The sequence below is a fragment of the Hyperoodon ampullatus genome (assembly GCF_949752795.1).
Source record: "Hyperoodon ampullatus genome assembly, chromosome: 12".
NCBI lineage: Eukaryota > Metazoa > Chordata > Mammalia > Artiodactyla > Ziphiidae > Hyperoodon > Hyperoodon ampullatus.
The window spans coordinates 20,249,073-20,256,867 of NC_136925.1; the positions used below are offsets into that span (position 1 = coordinate 20,249,073).

At 39.7% G+C, this 7,795-nt stretch overlaps 1 long non-coding RNA gene across 1 annotated transcript in view; it reads left to right on the forward strand.

Annotated features, from left to right (window-relative positions):
- LOC307061422 overlaps positions 1-7,536 on the forward strand; it is a 44,768-nt gene extending 37,232 nt beyond the window's left edge. The window contains exon 2 of the long non-coding RNA XR_013811185.1: positions 7,302-7,536. This is a non-coding gene — a long non-coding RNA (uncharacterized lncRNA). The remainder of the gene's footprint in view (positions 1-7,301) is intronic.
- The last annotated feature ends 259 nt before the right edge of the window (positions 7,537-7,795 follow it).

Consider the following 7,795-nt stretch of genomic DNA (forward strand, 5'->3'; position numbering starts at 1 on the left):
GCACAGGGAGATCAGCTCAGTGCTTTGTGACCACCTAGAGGGGTGGGATAGGGAGGGTGGGAGGGAGACGCAAGAGGGAGGAGATATGGGGATATATGTATATGTATAGCTGATTCACTTTGTTGTAAAGCAATTATACTCCAATAAAGATGTTTAAAAAAAAACACAAAAAGAAAAAGGAATCCAAACTTAACACTAAAGATAATCATCAAATCACAAGAGAAGGGCTTCCCTGGTGGCGCAGTTGTTGAGAGTCTGCCTGCCGATGCAGGGGACACGGGTTCGTGCCCCGGTCCGGGAAGATCCCACATGCCACAGAGCGGCTGGGCCCGTGAGCCATGGCCGCTGAGCCTGCGTGTCCGGAGCCTGTGCTCCGCAACGGGAGAGGCCACAACAGTGAGAGGCCCGCATACTGCAAAAAAAAAAAAAAAAAAAAAAAATCACAAGAGAAGAGAACAAAGGAAAAGAAAAAAAAGAGAACTACTAAAACAACCCCCAAACAATTAACAAAATGGCAATAAGAACATATATATCAGTAATTACCTTACGTGTAAATGGAACAAATGTTCCAATCAAAAGATATAGAGTGACTGAATGGATGCAAAAAAAGACCTATATATATGTTGCCTACAAGAGACTCACTTCAGATCTAAAGACACACACAGAATGAAAGTGAGGGGATGGAAAAGGTATTCCATGCAAATGGAAATCAAAAGAAAGCCTGAGTAGTAATACTTATATCAAATAAAATAGACTTTAAAATAAAGGCAAGAGACAAAGAATTACACTATGTAATGATCAAGGGATCAATCCAAGAAGATATAACAATTGTAAATATTTATGCACCCAACATAGGAGACCGTAAATATATATAAGACTAAGATTAATGTACCTAAAAGGAGAAATCAATAGTAACACAAAAGTAGTGGGGAACTTTAACACGTCACTTACATCAATGGACAGATGTTTCAGACAAAAAATCAAAAAGGAAACACTAGCCTTAAATGATACATCAGACTAGACCAAATGGACTTAATTGACATAGAGCACTATCCAAAAGCAGCCAAATACACATCCCTCTCAAATGCACATGGAAGATTCTCCAGGACAGATCACAGACCAACAAAACAAGCGTTGGTAAACTTAAGAAACTCGAAATCATAGCAAACATCTTTTCTGACCACAATGCCATGAGACTAGAAATAAACTACAAGAAAAAAACTGCAAAAAACACAAACACGTGAAGGCTAAACAATATGTGACTAAATAACCAATGGATGACTGAAGAAATCAAAGAGGAAATAAAAAAAATGTCTAGAGACAAATTTAAAAAAAGGACAATCTAAAACCTATGGGATGTAGTAAAAGTAGTTCTAAAAGGGAAGTTTACAGTGATAACAAGCTTACCTCAGGAAACAAGAAAAATCTCAATTATACAACGTAACCTTTCACCTAAAAGAACTAGAGAAAGAAGAACAAACAAAACCCAAATTTAGTAGAAGGAAAGAAATCATAAAGATCAGAGCAGAAAGAAATGAATAGAGACTAGAAAAGAAAATAGAGACTATCAATGAAACTAAAAGCTGGTTCTTTGGAAAGATAAACAAATTTGATAAACCTTTAGCCAGACTCTTCAATAAAAACAGGGAGAGAGCCCAAATCAATAAAATCAGAGACCAAAAAGCAGCTACAATCAAAACCACAGAAATACAAAGGATTATATGAGACCACTACCGACAACTGTATGTTGTCTTCTAGACAGCCTAGAAGAAATGGACAAATCCTTAGAAAGGTACAATCTCCCAAGACTGAACCAGGAAGAAATAGAAAATATGAACAGACCAATTACAAGTAATGACATTGAATCAGTAATTTTAACACTCCCAATAAACAAAGTCCAAGACTAGATGGTTCACAGGTGAATTCTACTGAACATTTAGAGTTAACACCTATCCTTTTGAAACTCCTGCAAAACTTTGCAGAAGAAGGAGCAATTTCGAATTCATTCTATGAGGCCAGCATCACCCACCCAGAAACCAAAATCAGACAAAGGTATCACACACAAAAAATTACATGCCCCCCCGAAAAAGTTACATGCCAATATCACTGATGAACATAGGTGCAAAAATCCTCAACAAAATACTAGCAAACTGAATGCAACAATACACTAAAAGGATCCTACAACATGATCACGTGGAATTTATCCCAGGGATGCAAGGATTTTTCACTATTCACAAAGCAATCAATGTGATACACCACATTAACAAATTGAAGAATAAAAACCATATGATCATCTCAATAGATGCAGAAAAAGCTTTTGACAGAATTCAACATCGATTTATGATAAAAACTCTCCAGAAAGTGGGCATAGAGGGAACATATTTCAACATAATAAAGGCCATATATGACAAACCCACAGCTAGTGTTATACTCAGTGGTGGAAGCTGAAAGCATTTCCTCTAAGATCAGGAACAAGACAAGGATACCCACTCTCGCCACTTTTATTCAACATAGTATTGGAAATCCTAGCTACAACAATTAGGCAAGTAAAATAAATAAAAGGAATCAAAATTGGAAAGGATGAAGTAAAATTGTCACTGCTTGCAAATGACATCATACTATACATAGAAAATCCTAAAGAAGCCACCAGAAAACTACTAGAGCTCATCAATGAATTTTCTAAAGTTGCAGGATACAAAATTAATATGTAGAAATCTGTTCCATTTCTATACACTGACAAACTATCAGAAAGAGAAATTAAGGAAACAATCCCATTTACCATCACATCAAAAAGCATAAAATACCTAGGAATAAACCTACCTAAGCAGGTAAAAGACCTGTATTCAGAAACCTCTAAGACACCGATGAAAGAAATTGAAGATGACACAAACAGATGGAAAGATATACCGTGTTTGTGGGTTGGTAGAATTACTATTGTTCAAATGACCATACCACCAGGAGATTCCATATTTATGTCTAAAATAATTCCTTAACAATAACCTAGATTCAGTTTATGCATCTCTGTTATTGACGCCTGTTGGAGAAAAGTGTTAGAAATAAAAAGAAGGGTAGCAAGTTGTGTTATCTGGGTGGAATTAGGAGACACACCTCCTCAGCTTTGAACTATTTACATAAGCTGAGTTCTTTCTGGGGGAAAAGATGGAAACCCCACCATTCAATAAGGGTTCAGACAGACATTTTGGGCACATCGAGGGTGAGGACCTCAGTGGAAGTCTTAGACTATTGAGAGCATGACCAGAACCCTGAGAAAGAATTCATTGGAAGACAGGAGGATGTCTGGCAGGTTAGGTCATGCTCAGGAACAGCACTGCATCTTTTTTTTTTTTTTTTTTTTTTTTTTTTTTTTTTTTTTTTGTGGTACGCGGGCCTCTCACTGTTGTGGCCTCTCCCGTTGCGGAGCACAGGCTCCGGATGCGCAGGCTCAGCAGCCATGGCTCACGGGCCCAGCCGCTCCGCGGCATATGGGATCCTCCCAGACCGGGGCACGAACCCGTATCCCCTGCATCGGCAGGCGGACTCTCAACCACTGCGCCACCAGGGAGGCCCAGCACTGCATCTTGAAGAGGTTCCAGCAACAATGTAGAGGTCAAACCTTGGTTTGTGCATCCCAGGAGAAGGTGTGTGTGTTAATAATTGTAACAAATTGCTGACTTTAGGACTCAAGCAAGTTTATTGTGGGACACTTTCTCTGAGTATAATACAGAAAGAATAGTCCCTACATGTTGCACAAGCATCAGTGCCGTCTCTTGGGAGCCTGACAACTGACTGATTACCCAGTTTGGGGCACATGTGTTGGGAGAAGAGTTCCATCTCAGAGTGATGCCTCTGAGAGATTTTTGAGGCTTGAAGCTGTGGGGTTTTGGCCTGGCTATTTGTAGTGGCTAGCTATAAGTAACGGCAGACCCACTGGCTAGTGAAAACACCCCTGATTCTTCCTGAAAATTCTTGAGGAGAAATGACTTCCTGCAGTTAAGGAGATGAGACATGTAAATTTGAAATTCTTTTTATACTTTTATATGGAAGTTTGCAATCTCACTGGGAGATAGATAAATGGTATGATCTCCTTGATAGAGTATCTGTATCACTTTAAAATATGTTGCTGATCTCAGAACACACACCCTCTGGTGGCCAAGACCCTTTGAAGGCTCTGGTATAGCCTAGGAGCAGAAATGTTTGGCTCCTAGGATCTTAGAGGAGGTATGATTTACTCCATGGGTGTCCAGCCAGTTGGAGTCAGGCAGTGCCCAGTCCAACCCTGATGTAGAAAGGGATATCTTCACAAAGACTTTGTTGAACCAATATGATAATATCTTCTAAGTTGTTTCCCAGTTAAGGCCCCCCACCTCATTTTCTTGGAAACCTAACAAAGGGGAAGCAGGAGAGATTGTGCTGTTATTTGCAGGGTTTTTGTCTAATTTTTTAATGTTCTAAATAGGCTATTGTGAGAAAACATTCTAAATTATCTAGGTTTTCTATATTAGAGAGAGGACACACTTCATCTTTCCTAATCAACGTGATCATTTATAGGGAAGGGTCTATATAACCAGCCCCAGCAAGGACACCTTCAGACTCTAGCAGATGGATTCTAAACTGATTAGTTGGGAATGAAAACATCTATAGCAAATGCATTATGTAAATACAGGCCATTTAAGATTACCATCTTGAAGAGATAAAGTTAGGTACTTCGCAGAGAAGGGGGAGGTTGGGAGCAGATTAGAGGTTCATTTAGATTATATTTTGTTATTAGTTCTCCTTATCATTAACATCTGGCCTCTGTAGCTATAAATTATAAATATTCTACAGGTGTTACGTCAAATTTTCAATTGATTTTAGAAGACTGATTTATATATGGCCACAGAGCAGGTAACATCTGAGGCAGAATATGATTTTAAACTGAATGGAGTTAATATTGGGGAAAATGTATAATTAGTTGAAGGTCCCTGCAGATTCACCAGCGTATTTCTATATTTTTCTTTGAAGTTCATTTGAAAATAAAAAATAAAATCTATGATGAGCTTACTTGACCAGTTTTGAACACTTTCCTTTTACTACATTAAATAGAGAGTATTTGCAATGGTTCTGTAATACACTGATGAGGCTGAACTATTTCCCTAGGTATTTCCGGTTAGGGTAAGCCACAGGAGAGATTCTTGCTCAAGACTGGTAGGGTGGAAGTGAAGCAGTAACCATTTAGTAGCTCACAGACATTGCTGTTTATCTGCTGGTTCACATTGTTGAAACTGCAACTGCTCCACCTTCCCCCAGGTCTTCTTTCAGTTTCTCTGACTCTTGGGCAAGGTGTGTGTTTAGTTCTGCAACCAAGAGCCCCAGCTTCTGTAGGATACCCCTGTCACCAACACCAGAGGCAGCAAGAAGAAACCTGGGTGTCATTCCCTCTTTGTGGGAATCCAGCTCAGGCTGGTGAGTTCCAGTCCCTTCTTGTTCATCCCTACTCTATGTCCATCTTCCCTTCCTGACTACCCTGGGGACTTCAAGCTCCTTCATCAGAGTCGGAGACCCCAACCTTACGGTGCCACAGCTTCCACAATCCCTGTATCAAATCCCTTCATACAAGTTGTTCTCAATTGAGGGTAATTTTTTTTTTTGGTCACGCACAGCTTGCGGGATCTTAGTTTAGTTCCCCGACCAGGGATCAAGTCTGTGCCCCGCTGCAGTGGTAGCGTGGAGTTCTAACTGCTGGATGCCAGTGAATTCCTAACTGAGGGCAATTTTGACCCCCATGGGAAACTTGGTGATCTTTGGAGATGTCTTATCGTGACAGAAGTGAGGAGGTGGGAGGGGTAGGGAGGCAGGCATGAGGGTTGCTACTGGCATCTAGTTGACAGAGTTCAGGTACATGGCTAAACATCCTACTCCGTGCAGGTCAGCACCCTGTGGCCCTTGCGCCCCCCCAACCCCAACACACACACATAGAATTATCCGGTGCAAAATGTTAATTTTGGAGGTTGAGAAACCCGTAGGGTTTGGACTGGATAATTCTTTAGGAGGTAGAAGGTGCAGGGGCTGTGGTTCTGTTTCAGATTGAACCCTAATTTTTTTTTTAAAGAAAAATTTTTTTAAAGAAATTTATTTATATTTTATTTTCATTTTTTGTGTGCAGGCTGAAAGCTTTATTTATTTATTTTTATTATTATCTTTAAATTTTTTTAAGACTATTTATTAACATCTTTATTGGAGTATAATTGCTTTACGATGGTGTGTTAGTTTCTGCTTTATAACAAAGTGAATCAATTATACATATACATATGTCCCCATATCTCTTCCCTCTTGCGTCTCCCTCCCTCCCACCCTATTTATATTTTATTTTTGGCTGCGTTGGGTCTTTGTTGCTGCACGTGGGCTTTCTCTAGTTGCGGCGAGCAGGGGCTACTCTTCATTGTGGTGTGCGGGCTTCTCATTGAGGTGGCTTCTCTTGTTGCGGAGCATGGGCTCTAGGCGTGTGGGCTTCAGTAGTTGTGGCGCGCGGGCTCAGTAGTTGTGGCTCGCAGACTCTGGAGCACAGGCTCAGTAGTTGTGGTGCACGGGCTTAGTTGTTCCGCAGCATGTGGGATCTTCCTGGACCAGGGCTCGAACCCCTGCCCCCTGCATTGGCAGGCGGATTCTGAACCAGTGCACCACCATGGAAGCCCAGTCCAGATCTTTTGCCTTCTCTTAAATTGGGTTGTGTGTTTTCTTATTGTTGAGTTTAAGAGTTCTTTATATATTCAGAAATAAGTACTTTATCAGATATGTGTTTTACAGAGACTTTCTCTCGGTCTTTGGCTTGTCTTTTCATTCTCTTAACAGTGTCTTTCACAGAACAGAAGTCATACACTTTAATTAAGTTCAGCTTATCAGTTGTTTCTTTCACGGGTTCTGCTTTCGGTGTTGTATCTGTAAACTCACTGCCAAATCTAAGGTCACCTAAATTTTTTCTGATGTCGTCTTTTAGGAGGTTTATAGTTTTATGTTTTATATTTAGGTCTATAATCCATTTTGAATTAATTTTTGCGAAAGGTGTCGGGTCTGTCTAGGTTAATTTTTTTTCTTTTTGCATGTAGATGTCCAGTTGTTACAGCATTATTTATCAAAAAGACTATTGTTATGGGCTGAATTGTGTCCCCCCAGCCCCCCAAATTCATATGTTGATGCCTTAGCTCAGTGCTTTAGAATGTGACTGTATTTAGAGATAGGGCTTTCAAAGAAGTAATTAAGTTAAAATGAGTTGTTAGAGTGGGCTCTTATCCAATATGACTGATATCCTTTATCCTTATAAAAAGGGACTACAAACACCAGACACATATACAGACCAATATGAAGACACAGTGAGAAAGTTGCCATCTGCAAGCCAAGGAGAGAAGCCTCAAAAGAAACCAGACCTGCTGACGCCATGATCTTGGACTTCTAGCCTCCAGAACTGTGAAAAATAAATTTCTGTTGTTTAAGCTATCCAGTCTGTGATATGTTGTAATGGCAGTCCTAGCAAACTAATACAACTATCATTTATCCATTGAATTGCTTTTGCTTCTTTGTCAAAGATCAGCTGTCTGTATTTATGTGGGTCTATTTTTGTGCTTCCTTTTCTGTTTTATTGATCAATTTGTCTGTTTTTCACCAATACCATATTGTGTTAATTACTGCAGCTTTATAGTAAGTCTTTAAAGTTAGGTAGTGTCAGTCCTCCAACTTTGTTCTTCTTCTTCACTGTTTTGTTGGTTATTTTGAGTCTTTTGTCTTTCCATATAAACTTTAGAATCAGTTTGTGAGTATGCAC